Source organism: Hypanus sabinus, unplaced genomic scaffold, assembly GCF_030144855.1.
Source record: "Hypanus sabinus isolate sHypSab1 unplaced genomic scaffold, sHypSab1.hap1 scaffold_61, whole genome shotgun sequence".
Classification (NCBI taxonomy): Eukaryota; Metazoa; Chordata; class Chondrichthyes; order Myliobatiformes; family Dasyatidae; genus Hypanus; species Hypanus sabinus.
Window position 1 is genome coordinate 1,246,029 of NW_026781466.1, and position 19,713 is coordinate 1,265,741.

General features: G+C 44.9%; 1 protein-coding gene across 3 annotated transcripts in view; it reads left to right on the plus strand.

Annotated features, from left to right (window-relative positions):
• The first annotated feature begins 7,095 nt into the window (after positions 1-7,095).
• Positions 7,096-19,713, plus strand: part of LOC132389612 (gastrula zinc finger protein XlCGF8.2DB-like) — a 59,940-nt gene continuing 47,322 nt past the window's right edge. Inside the window, exons 1-2 of one of the 3 annotated variants that reach the window (XM_059962119.1) lie at positions 7,096-7,229; positions 8,948-9,094. The gene's annotated coding sequence lies outside the window, so the exon portion shown is untranslated. Of the gene's footprint in view, positions 7,230-7,566; positions 7,771-8,947; positions 9,095-19,713 lie in introns of those variants that run through there. The other 2 variants (XR_009510620.1, XM_059962120.1) reach the window with 2 other exon arrangements.

Sequence of the window (19,713 nt, forward strand, 5' to 3'; positions counted from 1 at the left end):
CTTCCCAGAGTGAAGCTTTTAGTGTATCTGCGATGCCCGACTGAATCCCTTCCAAAATGAAAGCCGGTGAATGACGTCACAGTGCTCTGAACGTCATGGCGATGTATCCAATCAGATCACGGACATGGTCACGTGTTCGGGCTCTCCTTGTCGCGAGTGGGGCGCTGACTTCTCCAGCATCTCCGCCTCCACATTCAAGGATCGGCGGCATTCAAGCACTGGTGAACTGACAGATACAGCGGAACTATCGTGCTGTTGTGTTTGTGATTCCCAGACTCAAATCCTTTGACTTTCCTACACGGCTAAAAGCTTACAAAGCACGTCGGTGGGTGAAGGACAACATTTCCACTCAGATTATTTAGTTTCCATGGTGTCTTCTGAGAAAAACACTGTCACAACTCAAAACAACTTGGGGGGACAAGACTTCATAATCTAACTGGCCACAGTTCCGGCATCAGGAACAATATCAAACTCTCTGCTTCCCTCTCTGTATCAAAATGGATCATTCCTCCCCTTCATCACTCTGTGACTTGGCTCAGTCTGTCTGTCTCCTTCGCATTCTGAGCATGCGCCACACACCCACTGAGATCACATTTTATTTACACGGCTGTGACTGGAGACTTTCTGATTATTATGTCCCTCCTGGTATTTGACGGTGGTAAACTCAGTCAGCAATGGTATTGAACCTCAGGAGTAGGTGATTAGGCTTTTTCGTTGGAGATCGATAAACTGCCGGTAGTGTGTGTCTGGATGAGTGGGTCATTTTCAGACTGGAAGGAGGTAGCGTTTGGAGTTCCCCAGAGATCAGTCCCTGACGACAGTTGTTCACAGTTTAATGTCCTGGCGGAGGCAGCGAGATGTGAGATGTCCCAATCTGCTGGTGAGGCAGAAAGAGTGGAGTTGGGGGAGGGGAGGCTATTCACATGCAATTTCGTAGCTTTGCAATCAGTACATAGTGCACTGTGGGGCTGCAGTGCCGGGTTCCAATCTGCGAATTAGATTTGCTGACGGCACTACATTGATCCGCCGGATCCCAAATAATAACGAGGCAGCCGACAGAGAAGAAGTCATCACCCCGACACAGTGGTGTCAAGAAAACAACCTCTCCCTCATTGTGACAAAAACAAAGGAGCTGGTTGTGGATTACAGGAGGAATGGAGACAGGGACCAAACTCAACATTTCCAAGTCTGTTATTGACACAAAATGCACATTTTAATATTGATCATGACACAATGTATTTTAAATATTGTTAATGACGTAAAACATGTTTATAGATTGTTACTGACAGAGAATCGTATAATTCGTGTTCCGTGTGTTATCTGAATATACTTGCCTGTGATGCTGCCACAAGTCAGTGTTTCTCTGTTCCTGTACCTTCCCGTACGTGTGCACTTGGCAATAAATTCAACAGAACCTGAGAAATCTCAGTGAGATTTGATTAGTGATGATCATCTTGGCAGCTCGGTAGGTCGAATGTATGCGACAGTACACTGTTAAATGCAAAACCCTGAACAGTGTTGATGATCAGAGGGATCTTAGACTCCAAGTGCATCGCTCCCTGAAAGAGACTGCACAGATTGATCGGGTGGTTAAGAAGGCAAATGGCATGGTTGTCTGTATTAGTTGAAGCATTGAGTTCAGAAGTCGGGAAGTTGTGTTGCGCCTCTTCCGAGCCTGCGGTCGTACTGTGACTGTTTCTTTAAGAGCGCCGGCGTGAGGAGGCGGGACTATGACGTCAGTCACAGGCTGACAGCGCTGACTGAGGACTGAACCATAAGAGAGAGAGAGAGAGAGCGATCTGCAGACAGGCAGTCGGCCAGTCTAAAGAGAGAGAGAGAGAGAGAGAGAGAGAGAGAGAGAGAGAGAGAGAGAGAGAGAGAGAGAGAGAGAGAGAGAGAGAGAGAGAGAGAGAGAGAGAGAGAGAGAGAGATCTGCAGCCAGGCAGTCGGCCAGTCTAAAGAGAGAGAGAGAGAGACTGGAAAAGCTGATCGCTTCAGTTAGTCGCAGCAGATGCTTGGAACTCTCCTATGCCCACAAGAGTGGGTTGATCATCGGTACACGGAAACACAACGAATGTGTGTGGCTGTCACTTCGTATAATCCATAGGAGTGGATTGTGGAATATCTTGTGTTAACCCTTGCCTGGGCATGTTGTGTGGCAACCTCTGGAAGAAGGTATTCCTGTGACAGGTCACTTTCGCTGATAACTCGTATGGACGGATTCAACGGATAAGAACTTCGTCGACGGTTATTTTGAAGTAACCGCCTTTTCTCTACGTTTCACCCTGGATTACAAATATCTCTCTCCCATCATGTATTCCGTGGATTACTGAACTTTCCTACTTTACCATCTCAAGACTCAAGCTTTGTTCCCTCAGGCTCGATAGTCTGGGAGTTATATTTACACATCTATAACACTGCTAACTTTGCTTTATTTCGTTAAATTACTATGTTATAAGTAGATACTAATAAAGAGAATGGGTTTAACATCAAAACCAGACTGCAGCGTGAACTCTATTGCTGGTGGTTCGTTTCTACAACGTCACAGTTCGTAACACAGTTTTATAAAACTAGTTAGACCACATCTGGAGTGTTTCATACAGTTCTGGCCGCCCCCATTCTCGGAAGGATGTCGGGGCTTTGGAGAGGGCGCAGAAGAGTTTTACCAGGACACCTTTGTAAATGGTTCTATTACCGGTATCTATAACTTGTTGATTGAGTCTAGACAAGACTTCTTTGATAAAATAAAAAGAGCTTGGGTGGATGACGTAAATTGTCAGATTTCTGATGATAGATGGAATAAAATTCTTAAACGGGTTAATAAATCATCTTTCTGTGCTCGTCATTCTCTTCTACAATTTAAAGTGGTTCATAGAGCTTACGATTCTGAACAGAAGCTCTCCAGTTTTTATCCGAATGTTTCTCCACTTTGTAATAAATGCAACTCTGTTGATGCCTCTTTAATTCATATCATTTGGTTTGGCCCTACAATTGAAAAGATTTGGCGGGAAGTATTCCATACCTTTTCACAACTTTTTTGGGTCCAATTTGACCCAAATCCCCTTACTGCCTTGTTTGGTATACCTATCATTTTAACTAATTTTTTTTTCGATCAAATTGACTCTCTTATTTCTTCCTTTATTTGGAACAATAAGAGACCAAGAATTAATAAGTATCATTTACAAAGATCTAAACAAGATGGTGGACTTGCACTTCCTAATTTAAGTGTATTATTGGGCTGTGAATATTAGACATTTATGTTTTTGGTTATATTGGCTTGATAAGAAACAAAAATCATTATGGGTTGATTTGGAATTAAAAGCTGTTAAACAATTTCATTTAACTTCAATATTAGCAGCTCCATTACCTTTACAGCTCTCCAAAATTCCAAATTTAAATCTTTACCCGGTTATTAAACTATTCCTACGGATTTGGGTTCAGTTTCGTAATTTTTTAAATTTGAAACAATTTAGTTGTCTAGTTTTTTATATCGAAACTTTTCATTTAAACCTTCAACAACTGACCCCATTTTTCTCCTATGGAACAATAAAGGGATCCATTCTTTTAGAGATTTATTTTGTGATGGTCGATTGATGACCTTTGAAGGGCTAATTGACAAAATTTCTCTCGCTCATACACATTTTTTGGAATATGTTCAGTTTCGACATTTTTTACAACAAGTTTCCATATTCCATATTTCCTAAGTTTCCATATTTACAAGAATCTGATTTGTTAGATACCATTTTGAAATTGAATCCCTTAGAGAAAGTTTCCATTGGCAGAATGTATAACTTATTTTTGTTACAAATGAGAACATATCACTAAAGATTAAACAAGATTGGGAGAGAGAACTTCATATGATCTTTGTTAATGAAGATTGGCTTCGAGTTTTGAAAAACGGAAATTGTTCTTCTATATTCCATTGTTTAATTCAATTTAAAATTGTTCACCGTTATTATTTAACAAAGGAGAGACTATCTAAAATATTTCCTAGTATAGACAAATGCTGTGATATATATATAACTGAAGTAGCTACTTTGTCACATATGTTCTGGCATGTTCATCATTAAAATCGTTTTGGAAGTCTTTATTTCCAACAAGATCTAAAGCTCTGAAAAAGAATTTGGTTGACTGTTCTATTTGGTATAATTCCACATCATATTCAGGGTATTTCATCTTCAGATCAACATGTAATTGCATTTGTTACACTATTGACAAGAAGAGCTATTTTATTAAGATACAAAGATACTTCTTCCCTTGCATTAATTGAATGGTTTTCTCAAGGAATCTTATGTCTTAGTTTGAAAAAAAAAGGAGAACTTTTGATCCTCGATTCGATTTTGAGAGAAGATAGAGTTCTTTGCCAAATATTATCATTTAATTTGTAATATGCTATATGGTTTCCTTCCAATTTTATTTTATTATAAATATGAAATGGCGGTTGATGATTCTATTTTTATATTTAGATGATGGTTAAACGTTTTGCTCCGGGGGGTTGATTCCTAATGGGTTTTTCCCTTTTTTGTTGTTAGTGGGTTCACCCCTAGTTAGATGGGGTTCTTTATTTCCTTCCTTTTCCTATATATATTTTCCATTTTTATATTTTACTATTAGTTTTTTCCTTCAACTTTATTAATTATATACATATTAATCTATTGAAGTCTTGTTTCATTCTGTAGCTGTAGAAGATTATGTACTAGTAAAAAAAATTCTAAAAATGAAAAATGAAAATGACAAGACAACAATGTAACAAAGCATTATAGCTGCAGAGAAAGTGCAGTACAGATAGACATATGGTGCAGGGTCACGTCGAGTTACATTGTGAGGCCGAGTCCATTTTATCATTCATTTGGCTTATAACCACAGACAGGAAACCGTCCTTGAGCCTGGTGGTTCGCGCTTTAAGGCTTTTGTATCTCTTCCCCGATGTGGGAGCGGATTTGCAGCGAGGATGTCCAGGTTGTGAGGGTCTTTGAGTACGTGGCCAGCTTTTCCGAGGGAGGGGGAGTGTAGGGAGAGTCCATGGAGTGGAGGCTTGTTTCTCTGATGTTCACTGCTCTCCAAAGTTCTCTGCAGTTCCTTGCAGTCATGGGCAGAGCAGTAGCCATACCAAGGCGTGAAGTATCGACAAGAAGCTCAGAGACCTCGGCCTTCACCCTGCCTTGTGTAGCTGGATCCTGGATTTCCTGTCAGATAGCCGGCAGGTGGTAAGTGTGGGCTCTCTCACCTCTCTCTCTCTCTCTCTCTGACCCTCAGCACACATACCCCACAGGGTTGTCTTCTTCCTCCCTCCTTTACTCTGTGCACCCATGAGTTGTGTCGCCACCCACAGCTCCAATCTGCTAACTAAATTTGCTGACGGCACTACACTGACTGGCCTAATCTCAAATAATAACGAGGCAGCCGACAGAGAAGAAGTCATCACCCGACACAGTGGTGTCAAGAAAACAATCTCTCCCTCATTGTGACAAAAACAAAGGAGCTGGTTGTGGATTACAGGAGGAATGGAGACAGGGACCGAATTCAACATTTCCATGTCTGTTATTGAGACAAAATGCACATTTTAATATTTGTCATGACACAATGTATTTTATACATCGCTAATGACTTAAAACATATTTACAGATTGTTACTGACAGAGAATCGTATAACTTATGTTCCGTGTGTTATCTGAATGTATTTGCCTGTGATGCTGCCATAAGTCAATGTTTCTCTGTACCTGTACCTTCCCGTATTGGTGCACTTGTCAATAAATTCAACAGGACCTGAGAAATCTCAGTGAGATTTGATTAGTGATGATCATCTTGGCAGCTCGGTAGGTCGAATGTATGAGACACTACACTGTTAAATGCAAAACCCTGAACAGTGTCGATGATCAGAGGGATCTCATACCCCAAGGAGGCGGGACTATGACGTCAGTCACAGGCTGACAGCGCTGACTGTGGACTGAACCATAAAAGAGAGAGAGAGAGAGCGATCTGCAGACAGGCAGTCGGCCAGTCTAAAGAGAGAGAGAGAGAGAGACTGGAAAAGCTGATCGCTTCAGTTAGTCGCAGCTGAGGATTGGAACTCTCCTCTGCCCACAAGAGTGGGTTGATCATCGGTACACGGAACCACAACGAACGTCTGTGACTGTCACTTCGTATAATCAATAGGAGTGGGTTATGGAATATCTTGTGTTAACCCTTGCCTGGGCATGTTGTGTGGCAACCCCTGGAAAACGGTATTCCTGTGACAGGTCACTTTCGCTGATAACTCGTATGTGGACGGATTCAACGGATAAGAACTTCGACGGCGATTATTTTGAAGTAATGGCCTTTTCTCTACGTTTCACCCTGGATCACAAATATCTCTGTCCCATCATTCCGTGTATTACTGAACATTCTTACTTTACCATCTCAGGAATCTAAGCTTTGTCCCCTCAGGCTCGATAGTCTGGGAATTACATTTACACATATATACACTTAACACTGTCAACTTTCCTTTATTTCATTAAGTTACTATACACTAATAAAGAGAATGGTTTTAACATCAAAACCAGACTCCGCTGTGAACTGTATTGCTGCTGGTTCGTTTCTAAAACGTTGCATCTCGTAACACAGTTTTATAAAACCAGTTAGACCACATCTGGAGTGTTTCATACAGTTCTGGTCTCCCCCATTCTCGGAAGGATGTCGGGGCTTTGGCGAGGGCGCAGAAGAGGTTTACCAGGACACTGCCTGGATTAGAGGGCATGAGCTATAACGAGAGGCTGGACAAACGTGTTGTTTTCTCCAGAGCGGCGCAGGCTGGGGTGAGACTGGATTGACGTTTATAAGATTACGAGAGGAATAGATAGAGTGGACAGACGATATATTTTTCCTGGGGGTTGAAATGTCTAATAAATTTAAGGTGAGAGGAGATGTGAGCGGCAAGTTTGCTTCTTTCCACAGACTAATGAGTAGTTGGAGTCTCTGCCTGGGGGTGGGGTGGGGGGGCGGGGGGTGTCACCAATCCCGACACGTGATCCCGTTTGCCCCTCCCATTTAACCGCAGATGCCGCGCGTCTGTTTCCGAGGCCCCGCCTCCCGATGATGTAACAATCTCTTCGCGCATGTTCACAGTCTCCGGGTGGACGGTGTTATCCTCTCCGCTCAGAGTTGAAGTAGGTCGGCTGTGTTATCGGGAAAGACTTTCGTCTCTTCCGTCGGGATCACTGTCTGCGGGCCGAAGATATCACTTTCCCATCGGTGAGTATTGAGACCGATCCCGAGCGGGGAGATCCGATGTTGGCCGTGAGCCCCGAACTGAGGGCCAGGAATTCATTTGTTTCCCAACTATCTGGGCTCGTCAGAAATGTGTCAACTCCACTTAATCTGCATTGAACGATCCAAAACAGGAGCCCAGGCTGTCTGTTTCTGCAGAATTTAAATGGAAGTCCCGCCGACAGGTCACGTGAGACTGTGTGCCGCAGATTCGCCCCGCCCTCCGCTTTGTGATGCAAGGTCACGTGGTGTGATTTTGCCCACCGAGTCCCATTAACTTCCCGAACTCGCCCCGCTTCCAGAGGCTCCTCGCGTTTGTCCTGGAGCTTTCTGGCTGTTGTGTGTTCTCCCGGACTGTGCTGGGTGAGAAAGGTGAACGTCCCAGGTTGTGGGAATCTTTGATTTCACTGCCTGCTTTACCGAGGACTGATCTGGATCCAAAGGACTGTGCAGATCCTCGCAGTTACCATGCAAAGCGTGAAGTGTCCGGATGGGAAATTCTCTATAGTGTGTTGATAAAAATTTGGTGAGGATCAAAGTATATATAACAAAGTGCTTGTTGTTTCTTCAATCTTTGTCATTTTTGTATAATTAATTCAGTAGCTGCGGTGTGTTCTGACGTCTCTGGACCGGCTTTTCCGTGTTTACAACAGTAGAAATAGACCCGTGAGTCTGGTGTTCAAACTGTGTGAGGGGACCCCTCACTGTCACCAGTTTGTCACTCGGTGGAAATCAGGCAGAATCTCAAGTTGCACTAAAAACTAAATGTTTGAAGTCATTCTGACGAAACGTCATTAACCTGAATTGTAAAGTTTGTTCCCCTCCCCGCAGCTGTTCCTTACCTGCTGAGTGTTTCTGGTAATTCCACTTTCTTTTTATTACATTTAACCTGGAAATGGAAATGACTCGATCTGTGATAGTAGAACAGTAAAGAAAGCACAACTTTTCCCTGTCAATTATCCTGGAACCAGTTTGTCTGTTATTGCTGGAAATGTGTTCAGTACAGTTGTTGCTAATGAGGTTCACATGAATAATCTCAGGAATGATCGGATTTATGTATGAGGAGCATTTGATGGTTCTGGACCTGTGCTGCATGGAGTTCAGAGGGACGGTGGGGTTTGTGGAGGCGAGCTTTGGTTAAGTAAACCTACCGAATGCTGAACAGCCTGGATACAGTGGACATGGAGAGGATGTTTCCATTAGACGGAGAGTCTGTGATCTGACAGCACAGTCTCAGAATAAAGATGCTTCTCGTTAAAATTCAGTTGCGAATTTTTTTTTGCCATTAGGTGTCCGAAGTGTGGAATTTGTTTCCACAGAGGTTGGTTGAGGCTGTGATTTGGGTATATTTATGACAGAGATTAATATATTCATGATTGCTAAGTGGCTTCAGGGTTACAGGAGGAAGGCAGGAATATGGTGTTGGAATAAAAATCAGCCATGGTTAAATGGTGGAACAGACCAGATGGATCAAATCACCTAATTCTGTACCTTATGTCTTACCATGACTGAATGATGGCTCCTTTTTATCCCATATTCTTTTGTATCATGTGAGGGACAATAAAAGATTCTTCACTGAGATCAGTATATCTGCCTTCAACGTTTAAATTTCAGTGAGTTTTGTTCTTAGTAACATTAAGCAGAAATGTTTGGTTCTGCTTTTTATTGTTAATGTGCTTCATTATCTTTCATGTTAACGTTAGACCTGCAGTGAGAGATTTATTGGAAGAAAACCCACGACTGAAGACGAGGGAACAGCAACAAGTGAACCAGCCCGAGGACTGAGAGCATCAACTGGAGAGGACCCACATGACTCGGAGATTCCAGTGATTCAGTCAGGAGAAAGTTTGGTGAGTCTCATTCATTCAAGCACTGGTCCTTTAGACATTACATACCTGTACAAGAGAAGGTAGGAAACAGCTGGAGTGAGACTGAAGAACCAATTATGCCTCTGTCAGACCCAGTTGCAATCATTGCAGGTCTGGTACTGTTCTTCCAGCAGCCCAGCCGTTTGAAACCAATCCCATTCTGTGGAAGTCAAATCCGGAGAGAGTCACTCAGAGACTGTATTAGTACAAACTCTTTATTCTAAGTACCCGGGGCTTACTCAGTTAGCCACTCCAACAGGAATTCCCACCCAATCCACTAACTGACTAACAATTCCCCTTCACCACAGATATATCCATCCAGATACTCCGCACACAAGACAGGCTGGAACCAAAGTTATTTACTACATGACAGGCTGGAGCCCCTAAAGACAAATTACAAAATAGTCATAATGGCTTACACACGCAGAACAGACTGATGCTGTCCTATCTCTGCACATGAACACACAAGGAGATAAGCATCCTGAAACCGTAGCTAGCTACCCTGAAGAAGAAATATGGCTCAGCATGGCTTAGTACATCTATTGATCATCAGCAGTTTCTTTCAGAAAAACAGGCTGCTATTTTTTAATGAAGTGTTAAACCATACTTCATCATCCCCTCCTTTTTGATCATTACATGAGCAACAAAACAGTAATTTTTTACAGAGAAAGCAACCAAGTACAGCTTTGACTTCTCAGTGAGAAAAACTGCATTCAACAGTAACTATAACAATGATATGTACAACTATTAGGACATAATGCAATATCATGCCCCACATATTACAAACAGGCCTTTGAAGATCACCATTTCGACCCTTCCGTGAACCCGTGTAAATCCTGCCCTACTTTCTTGATGCTGTCAATCTCCTAGGCAGTGTGCTCGGAGAGAGATGTAGTGTCATTAGACACATCAGGGATAAAGGTGCAGCATTCTGTGTCAATAATAGCACAGGTTCCCCCTTCTCAGCTGGGATAAAATCTAAAGCCGTAAGATTCTGTACGACTGTTTGCCAGATTGCAATCTTTTCAGTGGGTATTTCTGTTACTTGGGCCTGTGTTTCTGTCAGGGCCCCTGCAGTGTTGTGGCCAGCTCCTCAAGTGCTGTAGCCAAATTTATTATCTCTCATGAATTCCCGGCTACTCCATAGGAAAGAAAAACTATCATCAAAGATCGCTCGGTCTCAGTTATTCCTTTCCACTGCTGGGCACCTGCAGTTATGGCCAGGAAGCATGTTTCCCAGTGTAGGAAGTTCTGTTTGGTGGGGGCCTGAGATACATCTGTCAATACACTGTGAATGTCGGGGCCCCTAGTTCTACCCATTTGGCATAAGTGTGACAGAGACAAAAAAATCTTAACTGGATGCTGGGGTGAGTCCTCTCAAAGACATAAACACAAACACCACTGTTATGCACCCGTAATGGTTTAAATGAACCAGCAGCTATAGACAACACCTGGAGTCTAGTTTTGATGTTAAAAGCGCTGTCTTTATTAGTATCTACTTGTATAACAACTTAAGCAAAATAATCTAAAGTTAAAGGTGTTATGAGTACACATATGTGTAAATATATCTCCCAAACCACTGAGCTCAGGGAATACCAAGCTCAATGTCTTGAGATGGTGAAGCATAAAAGTTCAGTTAAGCCATGGAATAAATGACGAGAGAGATATTTTTAATCCAAGGTGAATGTCGAGAGAAGGCAACTACATTGAATTCCACAAATTTCACAGTGGTAAAACAGGATAATGTCGCTGTAGGTCTTATCCATTGTTGTTCTAAATCCACATACGAAATATCACCAAAATTAGCTTATCACAGGGATAAGTCTTCAAAGGGTATGACCATCCAAGCAAGGGTTAACGCACAGGTAGATTCTGCAAGGTACTCCCAATCCAGATCCAACACACAAATTATTACCGACAGTGATTTCCACAGAATATCCCTTCTCACAAGTGTTTACCACATGTAACACCCTGGGTCGCCTCAGGCTCGCTCAGCTCGTTCTTGTCTAGGGGGAGCAGCCTTCGGCCCCGCCAAACTAGGTAATCAGCTGGTGTGGATGCTGTGTGATGTCCCCGCCTCGCCCACAAACAGACAGTACACCATATGCGATTAAATGAGTACAATTTATAAAGGTTACTATAACTAAGTGATTAATAACGATACAGTATATATGAAGAGAAAATTGAAGAAAAGGCGCCAAACTTATCAAAGTCCAAACCACTTCGTGCACAGCCATTGGAGCTCAATTTCTGAAGTCTTCTGGCCACCATTCGATCCCTTCCGAACTCCTCGACTCTCCAAACAGCTCAGGACCATCCGAGTGGTCAACCAAGCACATCTAGCTTCATCCCCCACCCTCCTTGGAGAATCTCCCGGCCTCGGACCCCCCTTTGAGGTCCGATCCTCACCCAGCTTAGAGCATTGCGACCTCTCTCTCGACCCCCTCGCGCCGATCTGCCCAAACGCCCGTCAACAAAAGCTTACAGACTCAGAAGAAAGAACATTAATCCCCATTTGGTTTACAAAGGAATACCATTCTCGTTATCAGTAAATTAGCATTCCTGCTAGTTAACAAAAAGAAACCCTTTCCCAACAGTAACAAAGAAAAAAGAAGAAACCCCCTTTACACTCTCCCTCCACCAAATAAAAGTCATGTCCTCATGACTACTAAATAACTCGCCACCTTTCCTGCCAACACACCATAACCCAAGCACAAACAGTGACATCTCCTCCCCACACAGTAACCCTCACGCCCTGTTCCTCAGGCGCTACTTAGGCCAACTATCTGGGAGTTCCATAACCCTTCTGAGGCCTCCATACCCCCTCACCTAAACCCTTCAGGCTCGGACACAACTGGGAATACCTTGGGCCCACTACTAACTCCTCTCTCAACCTCTCACTTATGCCCCACACTGCACACAGCTAATCCTCCCCGCTACACCTGACTCAATGGGAGAAGGGCCAAAGGTCTCTTCCTCAATCGAGGGAAAGTCAGCAAAAGGCAGCATGTACCACACATCCAGCACATCATCCATCGAATCTGTATTCTTCCTCATTCCTGTGATCGGTAGCTGCTGTTTGATCTTCTCCAAACGGAAACACGTGGCCTGCACTGCTCCCGCAGTCTCTTCAGCCTCCTGTTCAGTATTCACTGCACTTCTCTCCAGCTTTTTCTTCCTCATGACTTCTTCCAGATCAACTTTCAGATTTTGCACTTCATTTGAACTGTCGACAGTCATCTTCAGGTTCCCTTCAAGCTTCCGCTTCTCTCTTCTGAGATTCGTCTGTAATTTCTTCACCTCCGCAAACTCCCCTCTCCGGGTTCTCAGTTTGCTATTACCCTCAGCCAGACAACTTTCTTCATTCTCTCCAACTTGTAAGTCTTCCGAAAGGTTCCAGATCACTTTCTCCAGTCTCTCCATCTTCATTTCAAACTTGATTCCCTAGAGACAGTAACTCACGAGCTGCGACCTTCGCACGTGTCCCGAAAACACTTTAACTCGGTAGTTCTCAGCTGCTCCTGCAACGACCTCACTTCATATTCTCCTGAGGCAAATCCAAACACCAAGAGATCATCCACACACACCAAAACTCCAAACGCCTCCACGTCCCCTATGGTCTTCCACCTGCCCCGCAGGAAGGTTGCAAGGGCTCCAGATATGCCCTGTGGCATCTTTTTGGACCCGAAGACTCCTAGGGAATTTATAACGGCCGTCTTCTCCTTGTTGGCCCCACTCATCAGGATCTGGCAACATCCACTCCTCAGATCCAGCACCTTAAACCATTTCGCACCACTCAGACAGGCCATCGCCTCTCCAGCCCTCAGGGCCATATTCTGGTCACTGACAGTGCGCCTCTTCAACGCAATATAATCCACACACACGCTACGTCTTCCACGGCTTCAGGGGCCAGTCGCCGCAACCTCTCTCTCTCCGAGGTGTCTTCAGCAGTCAACTCCGCTCACTCGTGGTATTTCGCAGCGTCCACTAAGAGGGTCTCACCATCAGCTACGTCCCCCCAGGCCGTACCACCACTGGCTCTTGTTTGAATTGGGAATCAGCCCAATGCTGCTACACACGTCCACACAAGCAGCTCGAAACTCTGGGTGCATCGACAATGCCTCCAAACAACGCTCACCCACCTCCTCCAGGCAGGCCCCCAAGCACACCAGCAGGATATTGGTTCTCTCTAGAACAGAAACGCTGCCCGTCTCAACAGGGTCCGGACACATCAGCATTAATGATTCATGAACCTCAGTCTCCTCCACATTTGCCTCTAAGAACTCCATTTTCACTGACCAACAACTGTCGTCTGGATAATCACCGGCACTGGTACCCCGAATCTCCAGTGTCCTCAATGTTGTCAAGGGTAAATGTTTCCAATAACGGTTATGAAACAAACTGTACAGCAACTTAACCAGTGCCCCGGTGCCGAGGATGGCTTTAACTTGACTTCCATCCATCCGTAACAACACCTGTGCGCATGACCCCTCTAAGCCTTCAGGAATAGGGTCTGTTCCTTTCGGGAGTTCCTTGGTACATTGCTGGGAACGTGCCCCCCAGAGACCCCAAGCCGTTCCCCCACTGGGCCTCCTCTCAGTTTCCCGACACCTCTCGAATCAACGGAACAACTGATCCCCTTGACAGATCCCCTTGGCACCGCAAGCAATTTATCTGCCCCCCTAGGCAAAAAGGGATACCCTAAAAACTTCCCACCAATCTCCTGCCACAGATATAATAAGCCCCCCAGCTGCGGCATTTGACTTCCAGTCGAACCACACGCATTTTCCCACACTTTCCCAGAACTGGCAGTGGTCACTTCGAGGTAATTGCGCCTGACAGTTCTAACAAAGTCACCAGCCTGCCTACTCAAACTTTCAACCCGTCCCTGTCGCTTTTCCTCAGCCAAGCACTGCCACTCACCCAACAACTGAGAGGTCCGCTCCACCCACGCCTCCGCCCCTTTAGGGCTGGACATTATTCCAATAACCGGGCGGAGCACACCACTGCAGAAACATCCCAACCTGTCACTCCTCAATCTCCAAACAGTACGGACAACCCATGGTCCCACCACCATTTCGTCAGCACTAGTCGGAACTCGAACAACGACAATTGCTACCAACAGCAGCCACCCCACACAACACACACGCAGCGATAACCAGCAATCGCACACCCACAAAGGCACACCAGCTCTTCGCCACAGACACAATTTAAATAGGGTGATCACACAGCCTCCACAGAAATCAATCCCGGACGAGCCCCCACAATGTAACACCCTGGGTCGCCTCAGGCTCGCTCAGCTCGTTCTTGTCTAGGGGGAGCAGACTTCGGCCCCGCCAAACTGGGTAATCAGCTGGTGTGGATGCTGTGTGATGTCCCCGCCTCGCCCACAAACAGACAGTACACCATATGCGATTAAATGAGTACAATTTATAAAGGTTACTATAACTAAGTGATTAATAACGATACAGTATATATGAAGAGAAAATTAAAGAAAAGGCGCCAAACTTATCAAAGTCCAAACCACTTCGTGCACAACCGTTGGAGCTCAATTTCTGAAGTCTTCTGGCCACCATTCTATCCCCTCCGAACTCCTCGACTCTCCAAACAGCTCAGGACCCTCCGAACTCCTCGACTCTCCAAACAGCTCAGGACCCTCCGAGTGGTCAACCAAGCACATCTAGCTTCATCCCCCACCCTCCTTGGAGAATCTCCCGGCCTCGGACCCCCCTTTGGGGTCCGATCCTCGCCCAGCTTAGAGCATTGCGTCCTCTCTCTTGAACCCCCTCGCGCCGATCTGCCCAAAAGCCCGTCAACAAAAGCTTACAGACTCAGAAGAAAGAACATTAATCCCCATTTGGTTTACAAAGGAATACCATTCTCGTTATCAGTAAATTAGCATTCCTGCTAGTTAACAAAAAGAAACCCTTTCCCAACAGTAACAAAGAAAAAAGAAGAAACCCCCTTTACACACATAACACACCCGAATCCAGCTAAGGGTTAACAGAAGTGGTAGCCTCGAAATAATCCAACAAATGCCCATTTGGATTATACGAATTATCACCAACAGTGATTGGTCACAGGGGTACCTCTTCAAGTGAATTACCACAACCAGGCAAGGGTTAGCACAAGTGGTCCTCACAGGATACTCCCAAACCAACAGATCCACTCCACTGGATCAAACAAAGTGACAATCCCACATTCGGTATACAATGGATGAATAATCCTTGATTCAATGAAACAAACTGGGAAGTGTAAACACGCTGTGTGGTCAAATATTTCCAGCACACGTTCGTTCTCTCTCTCTCTCTCTCTCTCTCTCTCTCTCTCTCTCTCTCTCTCTCTCTCCCTCTCCCTCTCCCTCTCCCTCTCCCTCTCCCTCTCCCTCTCCCTCTCCCTCTCCCTCTCCCTCTCCCTCTCCCTCTCCCTCTCCCTCTCCCTCTCCCTCTCCCTCTCCCTCTCCCTCTCCCTCTCCCTCTCCCTCTCCCTCTCCCTCTCCCTCTCCCTCTCCCTCTCCCTCTCCCTCTCCCTCTCCCTCTCCCTCTCCCTCTCCCTCTCCCTCTCCCTCTCCCTCTCCCTCTCCCTCTCCCCCTCCCCCTCCCCCTCCCCCTCCCCCTCCCCCTCCCCCTCCCTCTCCCCCCTCCCTCTCCCTCTCCCCCCTCCCTCTCCCTCTCCCCCCTCCCTCTCCCCCCCCTCTCTCCCCCCCTCTCCCCCCTCCCCCCCCCTCTCTCTCTCCCCTCCCTCCCCGAGAAAGCTGACGTCACTCAGGCACTATCTCTTAAAATGACAATCCACGGCAAGAAACCTAGAGGTTCATCACTCTCCGCTATCAACCAATACAATTTCCTTTAATCCGAGAGAGTCCTTCTACTTAGTTCCTTCAGTAACATCTTTGCAGTCTCTTCAATGTATTGCCCCTTCAGTTTCACAGCCGTCGGAGTGGTCAGTAACACTTCATATGGTCCTCTCCACCAAGGTCCAACTTTCCCTCTATCCCAGTTCCTGATCAGGATAAATTCCCAGGTTCTATGGTGGGATAGTCACTCCTCTCTGCAGGGTAGTTCTCATCCTTGTAAGCCTGTCATACCTGTGAATGTAACGCTTGGAAAATTTTGGTTAGTTGGCATATTTATTTCCCCATCTCTTCCAATATCTAATTTTGCTGGTAGGCTTTCTGGGAGCAATGGTGCACAAGGTCTTGGTCCCCAGGATATCCTCATGGGCCAACCCTGAATGTTTTAAACTGGTGACAGGCCCGCTTTCCCCTATGGGGTAACCTTTGTGGAATAGGGCTAATGGTCGGACCTTCAACCAAGTGAGTCCAGCCTCTGCTGTTAGTCTGGCCAGTTTACTCTTCAGAGTGCCATCGGCTCTCTCCACTCTGCCAGCGGCCCGTGGGTGGTGTACACAGTGGAATTGTTGCTTGATAGCTAGTTCATTACGTACCCCTTTGTTTACTTTCCCACAAAGTGTGGGCCATTGGCAATTCAATAAAATCAAATTGTAGACAGAAAAAGGTCCACCTGTCAAGGGACTCGTACCCGCTGTGCAGGGTGCAGGTTACCTACCATTCCCTCCTTTCCCAGGGGTGTTAAATCATGTATATAATCAGCCAATATTGGTAAAAACTGGAACACATACCTGTCCCGCTGGGGTAATCCATAAAGCTAGATCAGGGTCTTTCTGGCACCCCCATCTGGAACCACAGTTTGCGCTCTTCCTCAGAGGCGTCCCCCTGAAAATTACGTACCTCCCTCATGTCCGGCAAACCCGTTCTGCTTGAGTCATGGAGGGTTGCTTGACGGGAACCCGAGGAGGCTGCAACTACTGAGGATTGTGCCACACTTTTCACTGTCTGATCTGCTAGAGCATTGTGTTTAGTGACACAGTCGGACATGCGTGTGTGGGCCACACATTTCGTAATAGCCAAAACTCGAGGTAGCTGTAGAGCAGTGAGTAAGTTGTTTACAAAGGTGGCATTACTAATGGGGTGGCCGGAGGAAGTCAGGAATCCCCATGTTCCCAGAGAGCCCCCTAGTCATGTACAATTCCAAATGCATAACGGGAGTCTGTGTAAACGTTCCCACTTTAGTCTGTTGCTGGGATACAGGCACGAGTCAGAGCAAACAGCTCAGCCTTCTGGGTGGAGTCAGATGCTTCAAAAGAGGCCTGTTCAATTACTTCACTGTCAATCACTATCGCATCGTTTCCCTGCTGGATCCACAAAAGAGCTTCCATCCTCATAAAATTGCTTCGGGCTTGAGGGGGTATTGTGGAATGGATGGGAGAGTCTGTCCTTCTTTCACTGTGATCCGGATGGGCTAGTGGGGATATTGCAGAATGGATGGGAGAGTCTGTCCTTCTTTCACAGTGATCTGGACAGGGGGACAGTTGGTGCGACCGACTTCATGGCCTGAATTTGCTCAGAGATGGGGGACAGTATCTTGGGATCGGTCAATATTAAAAGTGTGTCTCACCAGATGTCCCGCCTTCACCTCAGACTCCTTCCAGTATCGGAGTTGGACCGCAGCCAAGTCTTGCCAGTCTCCCTCGGTGCTGGAGGCTTGTTTCCTCAGGGTGTAGGCAATGAACTCTGGGCTCTTTGGCTTGAACCCAGGGCAAACACTAACAGTGGTATGGGGAACCACCAGTTCTGTCTGTCACCAAAGGAAATCCGGAAATTTGGCCAGTAATGCACTGCCCAGTTTTCCTTTAGCCTTTCCAATCACCATGACTGGGAACTTCTGTCCCTCGAGGGGTGCATAACATTGACTTTCCTCAGATGAGCACCCCGTAGGGTCACAGCACAGAGTCAGGTAGGGGTCGACCACTGGCAGATGGGGTTCAAATGCAGTGGAGTCCAGATTAAGTGCCCACAACAAGGGGGGTCGGAAATTGGGGAAGCTGTCAGTTGTTCACCTGTCACAGGGTGACACCATTGCCTGTGCAGAGAATCTCGACTTCCAACAGACAGAGCAAGTCTCACCCTGCTGGATTACACCCCCGACTGCGGGGTGCTGACTGTAAATGAAACCACACACTGGTTCCCGTGGAATTCCACCTCCAGTGGCTGGTTATGTGAATACATACATTCCATGCCTTCAAACCCAGACAGAGTGAATGTTGTGTCTGATAACTGCAATCCCTTTTCCGATACTATTTCCCAATTGAGAGTGGTTGTAGTTGCCCCTATATTAATCATGAACGGAACTGGAATAGCAGCAACTGTCAATATTACACTGGGCTCTTCCTGAGGGATGGTACTGATGGTAGGAAGCATCCTTGCTTGTCAATTTCTAAACGGGTTGTAGTCCCCACCTGTCTCTTGGTCGGTTTCTGTTCCCATTTCTGATCCCCAGATGTAGCCCACTCATATCCTTCTTCCCACTGAACATATTCACCTTTAATATTCTTTTCATATCTTTTTATTATTATTATTTAAAAATAGCACAAGTGCATCGAAGTAACAACACTTACAATGCCTCATAAAAATTATCTTAAGGATTGAAAAATTTGTGAATTAAAAAGAAACCCATTGGAGGTACAACCCCGGTGCCATGCGTCATAAAATAAGCTTCCAAAAATAAAAATCAAACCACCAAAAAGAAAGAAAAGATATATCAAAAAAAAATTACATTTAGATTGTGGAGTTAACTGAAATGATAATAACGAGCAGATGAGCCCCATCTCTTCTCAAAATCAATTAAAGGTACAAAGGTTCGACTTCTAATTTTCTCCAAGACGCAGCATCACCTGAGAGAGCCATTGTGACAAAGTAGGAGCTGATATAACCTTCCATTTCAACAAGGTGGCCCTCCTAGCTATCAATGAAACAAGCATGTTGGTGAGACACAGAAATACAATGGATATTTTGAGGAATTATTCCAAAAAGCATAGTCAATTTATTAGGTTGTAAATTGATTCTGAGTGCTTTAGAAAATGTCGAAAAGACTGTCTTCCAAAACTGATTTAATATTGAACATGACCAGAACTTATGTGTCAGTGTGGCTATCTCATTTTTACATCTATCACAATACTTGTCAACATTGGGAAATATTTTTGGAAGTCTCTCCTTCATCAAATGGTACCGATGTACAATTTTAAATTGAATCAGTGAATGCCAAGTACAGATCGAAGAAGAGTTAACCAGCTTCAAAATCCGTGTCCAATCCTTCCATATAAAAGGGAAATTGAGTTCCTTCTCCCAATCCTGTTTAATCTTAAGTAAAGGACGCTTATCCCTTTGCAATAATAAATTATAAATTCTTCCAATAGAACCTTTCAACAAGGGGTTCATATTCATAATAGTATCTAACAAATCAGCTTCCAATATGTAAGGAAAATTACTTAAATATTTTGTTAAAAATGTCTAATGAAGATATTGTAAAAAATGTGAATATAAGAGAGAATACTTATCGGCAAATTGTTCAAAAGACATCAATCTGCCTTCTTTAAATAAATCCAAAAAATAATTAATATCTTTATTTTTCCAAAGTAAAAAAAATTGGAACACTCCAAGAAGGTTTAAAAAGTAATTACGATAAATTATACTACAAAGTTTAACTTTTTTAAGATAAAAAAATTGCGGAACTCGATCCAAA